This window comes from Pinus tabuliformis, chromosome X (genome assembly GCF_031772625.1).
Source record: "Pinus tabuliformis cultivar Carrire ecotype Pingquan chromosome X, CPIR1, whole genome shotgun sequence".
NCBI classification, from domain to species: domain Eukaryota; kingdom Viridiplantae; phylum Streptophyta; class Pinopsida; order Pinales; family Pinaceae; genus Pinus; species Pinus tabuliformis.
The window spans coordinates 1,528,823,361-1,528,835,386 of record NC_142308.1 but is presented as its reverse complement, the minus strand read 5'-3'; the positions used below and the strand labels follow the sequence as shown (position 1 = coordinate 1,528,835,386).

The 12,026-nt window shown below is 39.9% G+C and overlaps 1 protein-coding gene across 4 annotated transcripts in view; it reads left to right on the top strand.

The window, feature by feature from the left end:
- The window catches only part of SPPA (signal peptide peptidase), a 471,996-nt gene that overhangs the window by 144,970 nt on the left and 315,000 nt on the right, over positions 1–12,026 (top strand). The window lies entirely within an intron of this gene.

Sequence of the window (12,026 nt, the reverse complement as noted above, 5' to 3'; positions counted from 1 at the left end):
CCTATGGTCAATCTCTTGATTTCTCTCAAAGGTGTATATCTGATCTTCCATGGAGAACATATTGATTTGACCACTTGTCCCTCCTAACATGCCACTTTCTATGATTTTCTTCACATATGGGCATGTGGCTTCTTCATGGAACTCATTACATGGCCTAAGAAAAGGGGAAATCTGATCTACCATGTTGGTGGATTCCAATGGATTTGGAGGCCTATGCTCCTGTTGAGGGCCTTTATTATTTTGCCATCTATCATTTGCCCTAGTTTGGAATCTTTGCACTTGTGATCTCTCCATGGCCACCAACCTATTTTGCATGTTTTGCATTTCTTTGATGTGATTTGCTTCCATGCTCTTGATGAGTTGAGTTAATTCTTTAATAGGATCATGTGTAGTCTCTTCTTTGGCTTTGCCTTTGGAATCATTCGGTTTCGATGGCCCTCTATTGAAACCAGGAATTTCAGATTTTCTTGATTGCTTTCTAGCCCTTTCTATCTTTAAGGCTTCAGATTGAGCTACACTCAGATTCGTAGACTCCTTCCTCCTCAACTCATAGGCAGTGTCAACCCCAAAAGCATCTAGATATGAGCATAAAAGAAATTCATCAGGAGTTTTAACAGTAGTAGGCATGCTTTTTACTAATTCATTGAATCTCTTGTTAAACTTCTCCATGGTCTCATTCTCATTTTTCTTCATGTTGCTAATGGCATTGATCAAATGCCTATTTTCCTTCTTCTCTCCAAACTTATTTAAAAATGCAGTCAGAATGGCTTGTAAAAAGTTATATGAGTTCGCAGGTTGCTCAGTGAGCCAATCAAGAGCATTCTCTTCTAAAGATAAAACAAAAAGCCTCATCTTCACATCCTCATAATTAGCAGTGTTACACCATTTAAAGATACAAACATTAAAGTTTTTCAGATGTGATGTAGCACTAATGGCATTGTTACCTTGAAAGGAAGGCAACTTTTCAATAGCCTTGTGAGGGATATTGTGAGGATAGCCATTTATGTTAGTGAAGTCACAAGGAGCAAAAAGATCATTCATGATGCTAGGCTCTACTTGTTCTTGAAAAAGCAAATGAATATCAGAAATAGCCTCTTGCCCAAGACTAGCAAGAGCTCTACTACGAGAAAGTCTATTCAACCTCTCTCTAAAAACCCTTTCAGGATCAGGAGAGGGGCTAACTAGACCACTTGAATTTCTCCTAGTAGAGACTATTGCAAAATTTGGATTGAGTGGAGTCGCCACTTGAGCAAGAATCTAAATCTAAAGTTGAAAATGCTAAAACCAAAAGGTTAGTCGATTTCCTAGGTACAAGAAAGCTTGTCCCTGGCAACGGCGCCAAAGATGTTGACCCTGCCGCCTACACCTACCTACAAGTCAGTGAGAAAAGCCTTCAACCCCACAAGGTGTGATTGGTGGCAGGGAACTCAGAGAAGGGGCTGTCACACTAATCCCAACTCTCTCCGTTTGAGCTATCTCCTAGGTTAGCTAAGGGGGGTGGTCCCTAATGAAGAGTTAAGTTAAAAAAATGTGAGTCTCTAGGAGAATTGTTAGAGTTAAATATATTATTTATTTAAGATTTATAAGCAAACCGGATATGAACAATAACCATAAACACATAAGATAAGCATGAAATACATAAACAACCAGTGCCTTCAAAGTATTGCTCTTTAAGAAATGAAATTGTTTTTTTTTTTGCTTAGAATGAAGTCAAATGCTTTCAAATGAAAGCCCAAATAACCTTGGACTTGGGTCTCCAAATGGAAAAGGGTTACTTAGCTTATGCTTTAGCTTTCTTCTTCAAACTTGAATTGCCTCTAAGAACACCTGTAGGAAAGCAAGCAAAAGAGTTAGCATGCAAAAGAAATAGGGCCTCAAATGCTAGATAAAACCAATATGCACACACATGAAAGAAGAAAATATGCGATAATTTTTCAAGATAGAAAAGAAGCAAAGGGCTCAGGAAACCCTCTCTTAAATAAATCTCTTGATGTCTTATGAGATTGTTGGCTTGAACAACTTGTGGGATCTTTGATATCCTTGGAGGTGATGATTCCAACCGAAGAAGTCTTCACACTCCAATAGAGTTGGCAACCTATCCCTTGAACACAAAAATGCCTGCAAGCCAATTGTTAGTGCAAAAGAGACTTGGCATATAGAGACCAAGTTGGGCTTGTTATTCAACCGAAAATGACAAGCTACAACAAGAGCACAAAATATACCAAGCCCAAAGGAGATTTGAGATAGCTGCAAATATCTCCTCCTTAGACAATAATGCCTTCAAGGAAATGCACAAAAAAAAACAACTAGATAGCAATGTAAAATCAAATGAATAATAACATCAAATGACACAGGTATACCTCATCAACCAAATAATGCACCACAAGAGAAGCTAGTAACCCCAAAGACTTTTATTTATTTATATGAAAGATGAGTACAAAATCCAGCAGAGTCTCCACAAGCCCAACAGTTCATTCTATGATGACAAATGAGAGCTCAAGACTCATATAAATAATAAAATGGGAGATGATCCCAAGGAAAATTCCAATGACAAGTGGAAATGGATTGACAATCCCAATGTAGAAAATCAAAACACAAGTGGCAAGCTGACTCGCTGTAGGTGGAAAACTTGATTTCTTGGCTGTCCATTGAATATCTTCAAATCTGATGTGTGTTTGGCTGCCTCTAAACTGCTGTTGACACCTCAAACAGCCAAGCCAACCAACTGCTGTGTAAGCTGTTATGAAGATCTGCGTATTGACTGCTGTTAACTGTGCGCATAGGTTGGCTTCATTTGCTGCGGGTTCCCTTATGTTGGCTGCTTGGTACATGTGTACAGTTCGGTGGAGATATGTCCTTGATTTCATGCATTTAAATGATCTTTCCAAATCTGCGTTGAGATGCCTTGCTGTAGCGTTGATCTTTGACTGCCAACATGCACATAATTTGCCCATATGTGGACCTGTCTCCTTGATTGCCAGCGTAAATATCCTCTTAAAATTCTGTTGTGTAATATCATGAACCTAAAACCGCCTATAATTGCTGCGTTGACGCTGAATTGAACTGCTATTGGCTGATTTGCGTGGAGTTGGAGTGGCTGCGTTGACACTTTGACTGGCGTGAATATTCCTTTACTGTAGCTGTACGTGGAGATATCTTTTATCATGTGCCTTTTATCAAACTAATGCGCAGGTTATAGTTATGTGGGGTCCCTCCAAGTTCTTTTAACTTTTTTACCTTAGACTTTAATTAACATTTGATTTAAATTAAATCAAAGTCACTTCATACATTTGCTTGTACGTACTTCTCATGAGCTCATTGTGGGCCCCTTTGACTTTGACTTGAAACTTTTGACTTGAGCCTGTTGTACCTTATGAGGTGGGTCCCATGTGCTTGCCACATCACCCTTGACTCTCCACACAATTTCCATGTCAAAATTTGACTTATTTTGACTTTGGAAAAATTTATAAATTTTTCCAATTATTTATTTTTTTTTGAATTTTTTTCTCATTTTTGTTACTGTCACTTGAAAAGTCAGCTTTTAAGGGACTTTAAGTCATTTTTTGACCCCCAAAGTGGGTCCTAGGATAATGCTGGGCCTCGGAGGATGAATTTCGAGTAGTCACATGCCCCAGACATTTCCTAAGGCCACTTATTTACATCATTACATAGAAAATAATTAAAAAATCCCGTTTTGCGGGAAATTTTTAATTATTAAAAAAATCCTACTTAGACCTAGCCAGATTCCACGAAATTTTTTATGTGATCTAGTATGGTAATAGACATCGACTCTAGACACTAAGATGTGTTAGGGGCTCAACCTTCAAACCATCACCCCGACTTTGGGGTAAAAAATGAGTGAAAAAATCTAGAAAATTATCCGCCTCTGAAAAAGAAGGGATAATTAACCGGATAAAAAAAACACTCCAAGGTGTACTCGTTTGTTGATCGAGTCCCAACATCCTAGGCTTGTTACAAATTCAAAAAGTCATCATTACTAGAATCACTTATTACAATTCCCTGTAGGGTGTGGAATCTGGGTACAAGAAAGATGATGAGAAGATTGAAGTTGAGTTAAAAAACTCTGTTGATTGACGATGATGGTACAAGTTTCCTCTGGATCATCCTTGGGCATGGAGTCTTCATATAATCATCGGGTCCCACTCTAGTGGTCAACATGACCCTCAAGCTTCCTCTTATACTTTTCTCGTTGACAATTCAACGACTGAGATTAAGTCCCTAATCAACGGCTAAGATTAGATCTGGCTTGATCCATGACTTTTGGACCATTATAACTCAGTTTTATATTAATTCACATTAATATTTTATTTTCCCTAAGTTTAGACTTTAGGGACTCCATTAAAAATATTAATTATTTTAATATCTCCCAAACTAGTTAGATTCTGCCCAAACCATTTCTGGGTATTGGAGATATCATGTGCTTTAGCCTCTCCACCAATTTTCGTGGCTAGAGCACATCCGATGCTACTCCAAATCAACACCTGTTTCTAGGTAGAAGGTTGAAAGTCTGAGCAGATCAAATCTCTGAGAAAGAGGACAAAGTTTGGGCAGATAGACCTCAGTTGTCTAAAGGCTAGCTATAAACAGTTTGATCAGGTGCGACTGTTGATTTGGGGTGGAATCGGATGTGCTCTAGCCACGAAAATTGGTGGAGAGGCTAAGGCACATGAGATCTCCAATATTTAGAAAGGGTTTGGGCAAATTCTAAACTGTTTGGGAGATATTAAAATAATTAATATTTTTAATGGAGTCCCTAAGTCTAAACTTAGGGAAAATAAAGTATTAATGTGTATTAATATAAAACTGTGTTAGAGTGGTCCAAAAGTCATGGATCAAGCCAAATCTAATCTTAGTCGTTGATTAGGGACTTAATCTCGGCCGTTGATTTGTCAACGAGAAAAGTATAAGAGGAGGCTTGAGGGTCCCTTGGAGAATACACTGAGGGAGACCACTCAGTTCAATTTTTGAAGCGGGGTTAGTTGAGAAATTGAACCAATGGTCTAAAGAGCAGTCAGGAGGCAGCAAGTACGAAACAAAGAGACAGGAGATCAACACAGAGGCAGAAAAGGCAGACGTAGGGCCAGAGGAAGCCACGCAGAGGCAGCAGAGACTGCGCATAGCTAGCAGGGCCTGCGTCATCCACGCAGAGGTTGCAGGGGTGACACAAAAGGCCAGAGACGCTGCACAGAGTCTCAACAAGCTGACACAAAGGTTTTCAAGTCACACAGAGGTCAATAGGGTTGACGCTGGTTTCAAAAGAAGTGCTGAAAATTTGTCTATCTGTGGGTAAGCCAATTTGGCACCCTGTTGTACTGGAAAATTGTTGAATAATAAAATCCTCCCTTGCTGCACCGGTTTTCCCACATTGGGTTTTTTCGGGGACATTAGTCCAAAATAACTATGTCAATGTGTTGATTCTTGTGCATATGTTTGTTTCTGTATTATGGTGTGATATCTGCAACAATATTTATGTTAATGTTTATTGAAGTAATTTCATGAATAACTTATGGTGAAATAAGTAGGAAAAGTAAATCAGTTGCTGCAGTGATATAATTTTCACATGGTATCAGAGCAAGTAATTAGAGACAGAAAGGGAAAATCAGTTATGGGTCGAGACCACGATGCAGATGCATCCACCTCAGGGGACTCACGCAGATTTTCAGAAGATTGCACAAGAGAAAGAGATTTCGATTTCTCTATGTTGGCTTCCACGCTGGAAGAAGAAGTAGGGTGCATGACTAGCGCTACAGCATCAGAAGTATGGTATATAGACAGTGGAGCCTTGCGGCATATGACGAGAATCAGGGAGTGTTTCTCAGAATATCGAGAAGAGAAAATGAACTTTCAGATCACCATGGGGAACAAGGCAAAGTGTACTTCAGTAGGGAAGGGTACCATAGTTTTTCAGACAGAATCGGGAGAGCGGTTCCGTGCCAAAAATGTGCTACATGTACCAGGATAGGGGATGAACTTACTTTCTGTGTCACAACTACAAGGCAAGGGCTATGACGTCTACTTTATCAAGGAAAAGGTATAAGTCAATCACCCGAGCTAGAAAAAAAGGTGCAAATCGGGATCAAAAGTAATTGATTGTATAGATTACAAATAGAATCACCAATGGCACTAATAGGTAGTCATGGGCACAAGGTCTTGAACGAACTATGGCACAGAAGGATGGGTCACTTGCACCATGGAGCTCTGATAATTCTCAGGAGCACCGTAACAGGAGTTCCAGATTTGAGAACGGAATAAGACGATGTATGCTGGGGATGCACTCTAGGAAAGTATGCCAAGGCGACATTTCCTAGGAGCAGACACAGGGCCCAGAGTGTACTAGGATTGATACATTTAGATAATGGTGGAGAGTATGTCGATAAGGACTTCACTGATTATTGTGCTAAGGAGGGCATTAGAAGAGAATGGACAACTCCCTACAATCCGGAGCAGAAAGGAAAAACACGACTATTGTAGAAGTGGCTAGGGCCATGTTGTATGATCAGGATATGCCAAAATTCCTGTGGGCAGAAGCATGAAACATAGCTGGCTACATTCAGAACAGGACTCCTCATCAGGCATTGGGCAAGATTACTCTAGAGAAAGTCTTCACTGGGAAGACGCCTGAAGTCAGTCATTTCAAGATATTTGGCAGTTTAGCATATTGCCGCATACCCGAAGAAAAGAGGAAGAAGCTGGATCAGACTGTAGAAAAGGGATATCTTGCAGGATATAGCGAGAACGCTAAGGCATACATAATCTATCTTCCAGGGAGTAGGAAGGTAGTAGTACGACGAGATGTAAAGTTCATGGACGATAGAGCTTTAAGAAGATCTCGTGAAATGCCTTCCGAGGAGCAGTCGAAAGAGGATCCGTTGGTCATGCCTCTTCAACCAACAGAAGTGAAAAATTCTTCCTCAAGTCAGGAAGATTCTTAGGATGAGGAGGAGGAGCAAACAGGAGCACCTGCTACCAGAGGAAGAACTAGCAAGGAACTTCGTCAGATTCTGCATGATGCAGAGAACTTCATCGGTGAGCCAAGGAACAGTAAGAGGGAGCGAAGACAACCAGACAGATATCAGGTGTTAGTAGCTCAGGATGGAGAGCCTGCTAGTTGTAAGGAGGCAACTTAGCATCAGGTTTGGCTAGATGTGATGGTAGAGGTGTATAACTCCATAATGGTGAATGATGTTTGAGAGGTGGTGTCAAGGCTTTAAGACAGATCTGTGGTAGGATCAAGATGGATCTACAAGATCAAATATGCTGCGGACGATAGTGTTGAGAAATACAAGGCCAAGTTTGTGGCTAAGGGGTATGCTCAAAAGGAAGGGATTGACTATGAGGAAACTATGTTGCGGACGACAGAGTTGAGAAATACAAGGCCAAGTTTGTGGCTAAGGGGTATGCTCAAAAGGAAGAGATTGACGATGAGGAAATCTTCGCTCCGGTAGCCAGGGATACATCTATTAGGATCGTGATATTTCTTGTAGCCCAGATGGGATGGGAGATCCATCAGATGGATGTCAAGATGACATTTCTGAACAGGGTAATAGAAGAAGAGGTATACATTGAACAACCAGAGGGCTTTGAAACTTATGAGAATAAGTCTCATGTATGTAGACTAAAGAAAGCCTTGTATGGGCTGAAGCAGACACAGAGAGCATGGTATGGTTGAATAGATGGCTACTTGCAGAAGTTGGGGTTTGTCAAGAGTGACACGGATCGAAATCTCTACTATCTGGTTGTAGAGAATGAGCCGCTTATCTTAGTATTATATGTGGATGATCTCTTTGTGATTTGATCATCCAGACTCATTGAGGACTGGAAGAAGAATCTAGCCATAGAGTTCGATATGAAGGATCTGGGACGAATGCACTACTTCCTAAGGTTGGGAGTTTGGCATCAGAAAGGAGAAATCTTCCTTGGGCAAGGGAGGTATGCTACAGAAATCCCGAAAAGGTTCAGGATGGGAGATTGTAGACCTTTGGCTACGCCAATGATCACCAACTGGAAGAAGATTGATGCATCAGAAGACAAGGATGCCGATCCCACCCTATACCGGTAGCTCATAGGGTCCCTGATGTATCTGGTCAATAATAGGCCAGATATTTGTTACGCTGTCAACACCCTCAATCAGTTCATGGTGGAACCAAAGAGGGCACACTAGGTAGCAACCAAACACGTTCTCAGGTATTTACAGGGAACAATTGATTATGGGCTCTTATACACCAAGGGGAAGGATATCAGGTTGAGTGGATTTACTGATGCAGATTGGGCAGGAAGTTCAGTGGATTGGAAAAGTACCTTTGGGTAATGTTTCAACATTGGATTAGGAATGACCTCCTGGTGCAGTAGGAAACAGAAGTCCATGGCTCTAAGCTCATCTGAGGCAGAATATATGGCACCAAGAACAGCGTTGTGCGAGGCCATGTGGCTTAGAAAACTGCCGATGAACCTATTCAAAAGAAATATGGAGGTGACCAGGATCATGTGTGATAATCAAAGTTGCATCAAACTCTCTGAGAATCCAGTGTTTCATGATAGGTCAAGCATATTGATATCCGGTGTCACTTTGTCAGAGACTGTGTCCAACGAGGAGTTGTAAAGTTGAGCTACACTCCTATAGGAGAATAGGTGGCAGATATCCTCACCAAGGCCCTTAGAAAGTCAAAATTTGACTACTTCAGCGAAATGATGGTGATGGTAAAGAACCCCTTTCAGAAGTAGAAATGAGTATGCAACACGAATGAAGAGGAAGTTGTAGTGTTGGAAGAAAGGACCAGCAGCAACACAGATGCAGAGGGAGTTGCAGTGCGGATGCAGTGTTGGGAGAAAGGACCAGCAGTAGCACAGATGCAGAGGGAGTTGTTGTACAGAAGCAATAGTGGCAGTGACAGAGTCATGGGCAGCAGTACAGGATGCAGTAGTGGCAGTAGCAAAGTCATGGGTAGCAGTACAGGATGCAGCAGGGTAGAGGATGTTGGGCAGTGAGGCTTAGCATTAGCACAGGGACCGTTGCTAGATGATCAAAGTGATACTCAATGAGGAGTATTACTGAAGCACAATCCTCGCTAAGAGGGAGTGTTTGGGGTAGTATCGGATGTGCTCTAGCCACGAAAACTGGTGGAGAGGATAAGGCACATGAGATCTCCAATATCCAGAAAGGGTTTGGGCAGATTCTAAACAGTTTGGGTGATATTAAATAATTAATATTTTTAATAGAGTCCCTAAGTCTAAACTTAGGGAAAATAAAATATTAATGTGTATTAATATAAAACTGTGTTAGAATGGTCCAAAAGTCATGGATCAAGCCAGATCTAATCTTATTCGTTGATTAGGGACTTAATCTCGGCCATTGATTTGTCAATGAGAAAAGTATAAGAGGAGGCTTGAGGGTCACTTGGAGAATACACTGAGGGAGACCAGTCAGTTCAATTTCTGAAGCGGAGTTAGTTGAGAAATTGAACCAGTGGTCTAAAGAGCAGTCAGGAGGCAGCAAGTACAGAACAGAGAGATGGGAGATCGGCATAGAGGCAGACCTAGGGCCAGAGGAAGCCATGCAGAGACTGCGCAGAGCCAGTAGGGCCTGCGTCATCCACACAGAGGCTGTAGGAGTGACACAGAAGGCCAGAGAGGCTGTGCAGAGTCTCAACACGCTGACACGGAGGGTTTAAGGTCACGCAAAGGTTAGTAGGGCTGACGCCGGGTTCAGAAGAAGTGCTGAAAATTTGTCTATCTGTGGGTAAGCCAGTTTGGCACCCTGTTGTACTGGAAAATTGCTGAATAATAAAATCCTCCCTTGCTGCACCGTATTTCCCACTTTGGGTTTTTTTGGGGACATTAGTCCAAAATAACTGTGTCAATGTGTTGATTCTTGTGCATATGTTTGTTTTTGTATTACGGTGTGATATCTACAGTAGCATTTATCTTAATGTTTATTGAAGTAATTTCATGAATAACTTATGGTGAAATAAGTTGCTGCAGTGATAGAATTTTCACAGTAACCAATGCTATGTTACTAGTCAGTTTGACTTGAAGAACTAGATGTATCTCTATTGAACTGGATAATTTCTCTAAGGAAAGGGTTGCTGGGTTTTTCTCCCATATGTGTTTTCCCAAGGTAAAATGCTTTGTGTTTCTTGTTTGGCTGTCTCTTTATGATCCTACTGTCATTCTTGTTCTACTGTTGAATATCTTCTGTGTAATTGCTTAATGATAAATGTGAATACAAGTGAACTTAAATGAATATCATTAGAAGTAATTATCAGTTAAGAAGACTATTGAAAATCAATAGTTGTCACATGAAATTTTGACTATTTGTGGTTATTCTAAAATTGTCAATTTGCAGACGCACAGATGAATGCAGCATAAAGTTAGAGGGAAAAACTGTGTTTACAATAAGCAGTCACATAGATAACCATCTTCAGAAGTAATCGATTATGGTTAAGTCTAACTTGTTATGTTTTCCAACTTTTGAAGTTTTCTCTTTGCTTTTCCTTTTTTTCTTATTTAACTAATTATTTTATTTCTTCTAAACTATATGTTATTGCTGCTTCGAATCTGGGATTTCCAGCAAATTTGGGCAACACTTCCAGCCTTGCTAGATACCTCTACCCACATCACCACAGCCTTTCTAGATACCTCTACCCACATTCCCGCATTCTGCCAAGATGTGCAACATAGATTGAATATAATTGAGACAAGATGTGCCAATGATTTCATTATGACAGTGTATTGTACAGGTCAACTAATCATTTTTGAATATGGTTGTAAGTGAAATTTAGGCTGTTTGGAAGCAATCATATTTGAAAAAGGACAGATTGTTTCAAAACCTTGTCGTTGATGATGAATGGTGGAGCAATGTTTAGGTGCAGGTGATGAGGAGCTTCATACGCTCGAGTTTGTGTCCTTTCTCAAGTGGCTAGTTCGTCTGCATGTGAGAAGACTTGGCATGCCTGCAATATAATATATTCAGTTAAACATAAAAGGTTGGCTTCCAATTGGGATAAAGATCTTGTCTTCATTCATTCCAATCTTTGCCTCATCTCTTGAAAGCAAGAAGTGTATGCATTATGAGATTTAAAGGAGTGGGATGTGGATCTAGAAATGTGGCACCTTTTATGGATTCTAATGTATCACTGCTAGAATTATCTAGCTCTCCAATCCATGAGACTACTAGCTATCAAATGTATGAAGATGCTTGAGTTTGATGATATTCATCATTGTTGATTGTATGCCTTATGGCATAGCTGACAATTTCCTAATTAGCCAAGTTATTGTCTATACTCTTGATGAGTGATGCAATAATAACTTTTTGAACTCCGAACTGTTGAGAGAAATTTTGGTCGTACACTAAATATTCTCATCTATTTTCTTGGTTTCATGCTTTTCAATTAGTATCAATATGATTTAATTATATGAAAATTGTTTCAATTTCTTAGAATTTTTCATTTTAAAATATTTTATGTTTTAACTGATTTTAATATACCATTTTCCTATTTCCTAAAATTTTGAAAATTGCTGTTTTTAGAAGTGAAGCCATTTTGGAGACCCAAACCATTTCTCTGTTTTAGGGGGTTTATCCCTATCGAAATTCTATTATCATTGTACTTTCATTGTGAATCTCTTTGCATTTTTAGAATATTATATTCTATAATACTATAAGGAAAGTCATCCTTAGCTATCTTTATTGTTAGCTATCACAATCCAGACAACTTCAACTAATACCAAGTACCTGCTGTAGCCTATCCGATGGTATTGAGTTGGGAGATTAATGGAACTATACTGAAAGTATAAAAGGTCTTGTGAAAACATAAATCTCGCTTGGTAAGGACCCTTTAAAACATGTGGCAAGGTTATAGTAAGAATGTGGGAGGAGTTCCATTTGTTATTGAAGCTGTGCATTGCGTCATCTTGATTTTTGGTGTATATCTTATATGTTGTCTATTTCAATTTGTAAATGGTATCACTTACGAGGTGCATTTTGTAAACTCCATGTTTGTAAAAGTTTA